The sequence below is a fragment of the Helicoverpa armigera genome, chromosome 22, assembly GCF_030705265.1.
Source record: "Helicoverpa armigera isolate CAAS_96S chromosome 22, ASM3070526v1, whole genome shotgun sequence".
In the NCBI taxonomy this organism is placed as follows: Eukaryota; Metazoa; Arthropoda; class Insecta; order Lepidoptera; family Noctuidae; genus Helicoverpa; species Helicoverpa armigera.
The window spans coordinates 6,873,928-6,882,446 of record NC_087141.1 but is presented as its reverse complement, the minus strand read 5'-3'; positions in this window follow the sequence as shown (position 1 = coordinate 6,882,446).

Below are 8,519 nucleotides of genomic sequence, written 5' to 3'. Positions count from 1 at the left end.
GTGTAGGAAACAACGTATGTAACAATTTGGAAGCCTCCCGGAATTCATTTGTGTCCGAATGAATATAGGAGAAAGGGGTTTAACCATGGAAGAAGGAAATATAGCGGAGATGCCATAAGGAAGGTAGGTCAGGCACCTTCTTGTAGGTCAAGCAACATACGATGGGCGTGATCAGTTTCTAGAACTCATGAGGCGCTCGGGTTCCCTGTCAAATCAAAACCAATCTGTCAAAGATTGTTCTTAATAGATTCTGTTGTTCTGTTCTGTTAGAGCCTTTTTATCGTCCCACTGCTGGGCACAGGCCTCCTCTCCAGGACTGAGCATTAATTTCCACGCTTGCTCAATGTGGGTTGGTGATTTCATACTTTATGTATAGTCCAGTCTTGATAGATTGGTGATTTAATTTTGACAATAATCGGCGGAATTCAATAGAATGCGTGTAAGGGCGGAGCTAGTAACGTTCTTCGTCTTCCTAACATCCGTATATTGATGCGCTACTTTCTCAGTCTTATGACATCTCCGCCATTTTGTTCTCGATGGTTTAACCGTTTAATAATTTTGCACCGCAGCGTTTTGGGGTTACATTTTAGCTGCGGCTAGTGAGCTGGTCGCTAACGTGACTATTTATCACGTAGCTTTGGTACTATTGTATTTCACAGTATTAAGGATTGTGAATATATGTTTATGAATGTGGTAATCTGAGTCAGATTTTCTGTTTCGACCAAGTGCGAGTTTCCCCTAACTAAAAGTTTCTTTTAAAGTCCCGGGTTCGATTCCCGTTTCGATCGACATTTTAGTGATGAGCATGCTTGTTGGCCGTGGTCTGGGTGTTAAAATATGTATTTATAAATATGTGTATATATGTAGCTAAGTATTTTGTAGTTTATCAGTTGTAATAACACAAGTTAATTAATAACTTACCACGGGGCTAACCGACCGTGTGTGAAAAAGTGTCCCGTCATTCTTTATTTCTTTTAAAAAAAGTTTCAAACTGTGAAATTACTTACAACAGCAGGTACCTTAGTATCTAAGCTACAAGCTAAATAGTTATGTTGGTTGTTGTAGCCACAAAAACACCTAAAATGATAACATTTACATAGCTTGTATTGCAAAAGCTAAACATGTTCTTTTTACTTTTTTATGAAACCACAAAACTGAAATTTTCACAAAATCTAGCCACTAACGGCTCTACAAATGGACAAAATGAACTCATAATGTCTGCTATTTAGACATGAATATTACTGAATATATGTAGTGAAAGGAATGGTCACAGTTTATAAAATTAGCAAACCATGAATAATTTTTATACATACGTGAATATGAGTTTAAGACCTTACTAGTTGTTCCATGCGGTTTCACCCATGCCCAATGGAATTACATACAGCATCTGGCTAAAGTAAGTTAGGCTGACGAGTAAACTATATTTACTGCAGTAAATCATAAATTACTCACAGAAAATCGATTTGAATTGCCGTGGAAATTCCTATATACGTATATTATATGTTCCTATAATATGTAGACCTATGTGAAGACTAGATCTGTGTTGCCATCTTTCATTTAAATCGGTTCAGTAGTTTTGCGTGTACACCAGACCGACAGAGTTAATTTCTTATTACAGTACTTACTACAGTACAATACTTACACTAAACACCGTTTACAGTAAATACATTTGAGTCCAAAATAATCTAGACATTCCTCTAAAAATATAGCAAGATGCATCTCAAAACCACATTTTATAACACACAAGCCCAGTCTATCCTAACGGTAGAAGTGTAAAATAAAGCAAAAAAAGCGCTGCAATTTGTATGAGTGCATCTCATTATATTCAGTGAAAGGAAACTTTGGAAGAGCAGCCGGCTCAAGCGCTGTAAGTGCTGCAAATGTCTGAGGTTCGCGTTTATAGAGTACGATTGCGATACGATTTTATTATTTATTTTTAGTGTCGCAATCGGGACGTGTGATATAAATATAGGTTGATTCGATTCTCAGCAAGGTCTTTTGTCAAAGTCTACTTACATAATATGTAGATCAAGTTATCAGGACTATTTGATTTAGTTAGCAACTAGCGGTTCTCCGGGGTTTCAAATATATCGAGTGGCAATTCCTGCCCGTACCATTATACATAGTGGCATACTGCCTTCCTCAATAAATTCATTCAATCGCTATCTCTGAAATAATTTTTCGAATCGGATCATTGATTCCTGAAATTAGCGCGTTCAGGCAACAAACAAAACAACTTTTCAACTTTAACCTAGGCCGTACAGTTTATGATTAATGTTGCAGTCGATAGTAGCTAATTTAAGTCTAAACAAACTCGATGAAAATTATACCCGCTATTATTCCTAATCATTTTACACGAAATATTTAGAGCCACCGATACGACTCCCAATTTCCTTAACAATCCGTCTTACCGCAGTCGCAGAGTATAAATAGTAGCAGCTACCACAAATTCTTCGCTTAGAAAAAGTAACGGGCGGGTAATGAGCGCTGATCCGCGAGACAAGCCGCGCTTACGTACTTTCTAATCTGAGAGGACTAACGCGAGCAACGTTGTTAGCGTTGTAATATTCATACTTTGTGATCGCCTTTTTGTGTAGATGATATTTGAAGTGTTTCAGATCACAGTTTTAGTAGCTTATGAGTTAATTTGAATGCTCTTAAATATTTTGAATAGTAATGTTAATTTATTTATACTTTTTTGGGGAACTGTTTGAATGGATACAATTAGAGTCTAGTAAGTTCTTCCAGGACGAAAATCTCAACCAGTGTGGTCAACGACTCATATCAACTCACATTGCTGGGCTCCAGATCTAAATTCCTTTATTGTAAAGAACTTAATTCAGTCAATTTTATCTTCAAGACTGTCCAAACGATTATGTTTAGAGAAGAACCAGCAACTGCCAGGCTTCCCAAATTTTATTAGGAGATTCTAATATTATTTGTCTTCATTTTTGCATCCCGATGTACGTGATCTCGTTAGAACATTCACTACGGTTGTATTCTAGGTATTTTCATCAGTTAATATTGGAAACGTCAATAAAATGCAACTGACGGACGACGACAATACACTCGATACATACACAGATTCACTAGTGTATATAAATAAAAATAGTTTGTTTCTTCCCATAAAAATACTAAATTTTTGGTACATTGTACATACAGGTTATAAAGCTAGGTATTGACACTGTTGATATCTCTTTAAACAGTTTAATTCTTACGATAAAAACAAAAACTTTGCTTAACAAGCCTAACTAAAACAAAAACTATAATAATTAAGTAGAACAACCCCATTACTAATATCTGAAATCTGTAAGCGTAAAAATATAATTGCGTTCACTTTTAACTAGGTAAATCTATACGCAACAGATACGCACTATCTTGATACTACGCAAAGTTACTAGGGAAAATTAAATTAAGCAATCTATACTAATAACTTGGATTAATTAACCATAGGCTATGATATAAATATCTACAGGTAATCTTGCCACAGAATCGGACAGAACTGACAATGTGTTTGGTTTGCTAGAATATCTAAAACGACGAGCTTGAGAAAGGTTATATCATACCCCATTTTTTAATCATTTTCAGAAAACATTACCTCTGAAAAATTTGTAAACCTGATCAGTGTCTTCGGGCTAACAATACAGACTCACATTCGACTACAAAGATTAAGATGATATACCTACTATGAAATATCTTAAAAAAGGGTAACTAAACAATAAAATTACAAAATACTACATTAAAATGCATAACAATACCTATATTACCGAATCAACGCATTATGACATCCAGCCCTCATTTAGCAGGCCGTAAATCAAGGCATTAAGGTTGAATATTCCTTAGCAGGTGATGTTTACAGTAAACAGACAGACAGAAGTATAAAGTAGTAGCAAATCGGTAAATGTTACACACGCAATGCTTCACGCACTAGTAACGCAATGTAGGGTGACCATCATTTGTACAAAGGTAGGAAGTGTCCTACCGGAGGGCACAGGCCGGTTCTGATACAGAGAAGAAATGAGTGGTAATCACCATGCTTGCTTAATGAGATTGAAGAAGTAATTGTTACTGAAACATTTCATTTTAATCTGTTTTCGCTGTTCCGACAGCGGTTTCACCTTCAGATGAGCTTACAGCTTTTCTTGAAAAATAGGATGTCGAACACTGCATTTTTTTTTTAGTAGTTTATGAAGGGGAGAACAAACAAAAAATCTCTTCAGGTTTATAAAAGTAAGTATATATTTTTTGTAGACATGATAAACATGAATACTACAACAACATATCCACTACATACACACAAGAAAAACATGATAATTTCAAACTCTTTGAAAAAAATGAAAGGAAAGATCTAAGTCCAAAGATGGTACGGTCCACAGCCATTTCAAAGTCCACTAATTAGAAAATTATACAAAGGCTGTATATATGTAATATGATATTAGCAAGAATTGACGATGTTCTGCCGTTGCAATTATTGTGTAAAAACATACATGTATTGTAGTGCCATTATGAGTTACACGTTTTTAGATGAAGGGAAAAAATGGTGTATCAGGTTCAAGGGTCAAAGTCAAAGGTAATAGTAACTCCATTTACAGAACCTTTAACGTAAGACCCTCAGCGTCATACCTAGACAAAATATCAATACAAATTCTGTCTCTTATGTCTTGGCAACCACTGACACTAATTTAAGTACCTAAGCTATGATAAGATATACCTACATTATACATATCCTACTGAGAATGGGTACTTATTTTACATTATAATTTTAAAAATTATAATTAGTTTCCTATAACTCTCTACAATCTATTTTGTGTCCAAATAAAATTCCACAAAACCAGGACTTATCTACGCAATTTCCCAAACCCATGGTGACTATAAAGAAAAACTGTAGTACTCACGTCGTTTGTTGCGCCCGCGCCGCCAAATTTAGCAACGATTACGTCACGTGCATCCGTCTTGTACACACATACTCATAAACCGAATGCGCATTACAAATCGCGATAATGTTTTTTTGCCATAATAATTTATTGAGAAATTAATGGAAGTGATTACCATCAATCGATTGCTTAAAAATGGTAGCAAAAGAGCTATTGTTGAGTTTTTCCAATATTTTATGATACAAAAAAAGTACTTTTTATTTTCTTAGCTCATACAGTGCTGCACAAAGAACACTGCTGCGCAAAGACCAGATAGTCTCGTCTCCAGACTTCCCGAAACTTCGAACGTCCGCCACGTTCGAAGACTTAGGGGACTTTTGATGGACCTATTTTTATAACAGGGACAATTGGGTTCACATTGAGACTTTTGGAACAACTGCATTTTTAGGTACAAGAGGCTAGAACAAGTTGAGTCGAGAGAGTTGAGAGTAAAAAAATAAAGTACATAAATTGAACAATAGTTTGTTTATGACACCAAACCTCAGAAAGTAATGTTAACAAACATAAAACGTACTAAAGGAAATAACTGAAAGAATATAACTTACAGTTAAAATAGTGAACGAGCATGTGTGTTAAAATTAATGACTCTCACTAGATGATTATCTAACTATCCACATATCTTACTAATTAGACGAAAATACATTAGACACTAATTTAATTTTACAATTTGCTGCGTAAGTGAAAGTATTGTTTTTTGCAAGAATTGTAAATACTCGTATTCTTTCAGATTTACTGGCTGCATGTGCATATTGCACATATTTTTAAAATACCGAAGATTCCTTTTGGTACAATTATTTTAAACTTTAGAACTCCTATTTAAATTCAGCAAGCAAATACATAAAAGTGATGTTGGAATGAAACTAGCCGTCGATAAATAGACTACCGTATTTTCTGGGGAGTTTTCCATTAGACTGAAAATAAGTGTATGCTATACGGGGCTGTGGGGTTGTTTGAAAAACTTGGCCTACACTAGGGTTTCAGAAGGTTCAGTGCGAGTTTGTGTTAGAGTCCCATCATTTTGATGATTTCAAATCTCGAATAAATCTTGTCGTTTAAGTATATAGTATCCTAAACTAGACTGAAACCTATTCAAGTTCCTTTAACAGCCGAAAATTTTCACTATTGCAATATTTTTTGACTATTCTTTGACTTTCCCCTTTTTTATGGGAAATCATCAAATGAATCTGTCGCTAAGGATGAGACTCCATCCCATTCCCTCTAACCCACTGTGGATGCAACGTGAGGGATTGTCAGATTCTTACTGCCTAAGCCGACCATGTTCCTACTTAAACCCTTTACGTACCAGAGCCACGGTAACTCTTTCGAACGATCCCGTAGCCCCGGCAGGCTTTGGGTCTATGGGTCTTCCCCTGAACTTCATATATTCTCCTTCTAATGATAATGAGTCAAACCCCGACACATTAGCTTCCCCGCAACCAACCTTGCGGCTGCTACAAGTGCGTGCGCGCAACTATATTTCGACATGCTTAATCGTTATGGGCTGCTGTTTCCATTTTGTTGGCGTCACGATAAAAATGTAATACAGAAAAGCTATGTGATATGCAAATCTAAACATAATATAAAGACTACTAGTAGGTATTAGGTACAAAGCCGAAGAGTTTTATTTGCATAATCGAATCTCAGAAACTTTTAGACCCGGCTGAAAAAAACTTTCAGTGTCAGATACGCTTCTTATCGAGGAACCCACATTGTTGTTTCTGGTGGGAGGTAATTACAGACTAAACATCATCATCATATCCAGAGCATTTTCCCAACTATGTTGGGGTCGGCTTCCAGTCTGACCTAATGCAGCTGAGTACCATTGCTTTACAAGGAGCGCTGCCTATCTTACCTCCTCAACCTAGTTACTCGGTCAACCCAATACCCTTTGGTAAGACTGGTTGTCAGATTTACTGGCTCCTGCTAACCCGTAGCGACTGCCAAAAGATGTGCAATGACAGTAAAAACAAAAAGTGTTCAAATATTTCTTCTAAAAACATCTACATCGATTACGCCAATGGAAACGCTCACCCAACTATAGGGGGGACATCACACCACTATGAGTCACCTCTATTAGCCACTTTCTGAGCACTACGGTTACGGAATTCGCCACTCGTTTTATTGTGGCCAGCACTGACATGGCGAAATGGAAATGACTTACGAGCTTTGCTATGTCTTTGTTATGAGGATGATGGATTTGTAACACTTTTGACAATAGTTTTAATACATTAACATTATTTGAGGATTGTTGGTTTGATGTCTTAAATAGTAGTGAAGCTTAATTCTGCGTAATTCTTCAGCTTATTGTACCAGCTAAAGTTCACGCCAATTAACTTTGCATTTCTGAAGTTAGGCATTTGACTCCCTGCTCTCCGTGCATTTACAGTGGATACAGACTTTGCTATTATAATAAAAAGAATGTCTTCTTCCATATGCGAGCAAATCTATATGTAAAAGAATATGATTAAAATTAAACATTTTTTTTGTTTGTGTTCCGATTTTTTTTTATATTTCACGCTCGATGCGGGCTGAAGTCCTTGCGGGACTCAGATGAAATCGCGGGAAAATAGCCAGTATCTACCTAAACTGTATGTACCTAGACTTTTCCGGTATAACTAAAACCCAATTATTTGCAGCGGTTAAGTTCATACTTTTAACTACACCTCTTAAATAATTTAGTACATAAATGTATATATTAATTAATTCTATTAATAAATCTCGTGTATCATAATCATGCATGCATGCATATTAATGCAATGTAATCCGTCAGTAATTGAAAATAATAATGAACTTTCACAATTTTTAGTATCCACGTTACATTAGTACGAGGTTTTAAAATAAAAATATAACTGAAACAATTACATAAAGCATATAATTATGCTTCATGATAGTAAGATATTAATGTAGTCCTGAAAAATTTTACTCCAAAACGCAAAATTTTTTAGTGTATTTGTTAACTTGAACTTTGAAATCTCAGGAGCCAGGGGACCGATTTCAAAATTTTTTTCAGTGTTAGCTAGCCCATTTATCGAAGAAGACCATTCTATCCGGGTTTGTGTAAAAGTTCCTACGGTATGCGGTTAAACAGCCAGTATTAAGTACCTACTTAAATAAACAAACCGATGGCTGAAGCAGTGGATGCGGGTTACTGTCGTTGCTGAAATCCAGCAGTGGACGTCTTTCAGCTGAAATGACAAGTCCTAAAAGAAATACATCGAATGTAGATCTGAAACACTCGAATATTTCGCAAAAGTCCAAAATATTATTATGCTTTATTTTGCTATGCGTTATTTCTTACTTGTTGATGTTTGTTAAACTTTCCATAACACAGTTTGACTGGTCATTTCAAATAAAAACTTTCGTTTTAACAACTGACTAAATGTAGGTAGGTTGTATGTAAGTAAGTTTGTATGTATGTATGTATGACAGTGTAAAAACTACTGAAATGCGTGACTGGAAACAAAGCAATATTTACAAGTCATGTACCAAAGTTATGTACGTACGTAAATAGGGAAATAAAAACGCTTTTGCCAAATAACCGACGAAATGAATTTATGTAACGAATTGTAGACTGAAATTATGAAT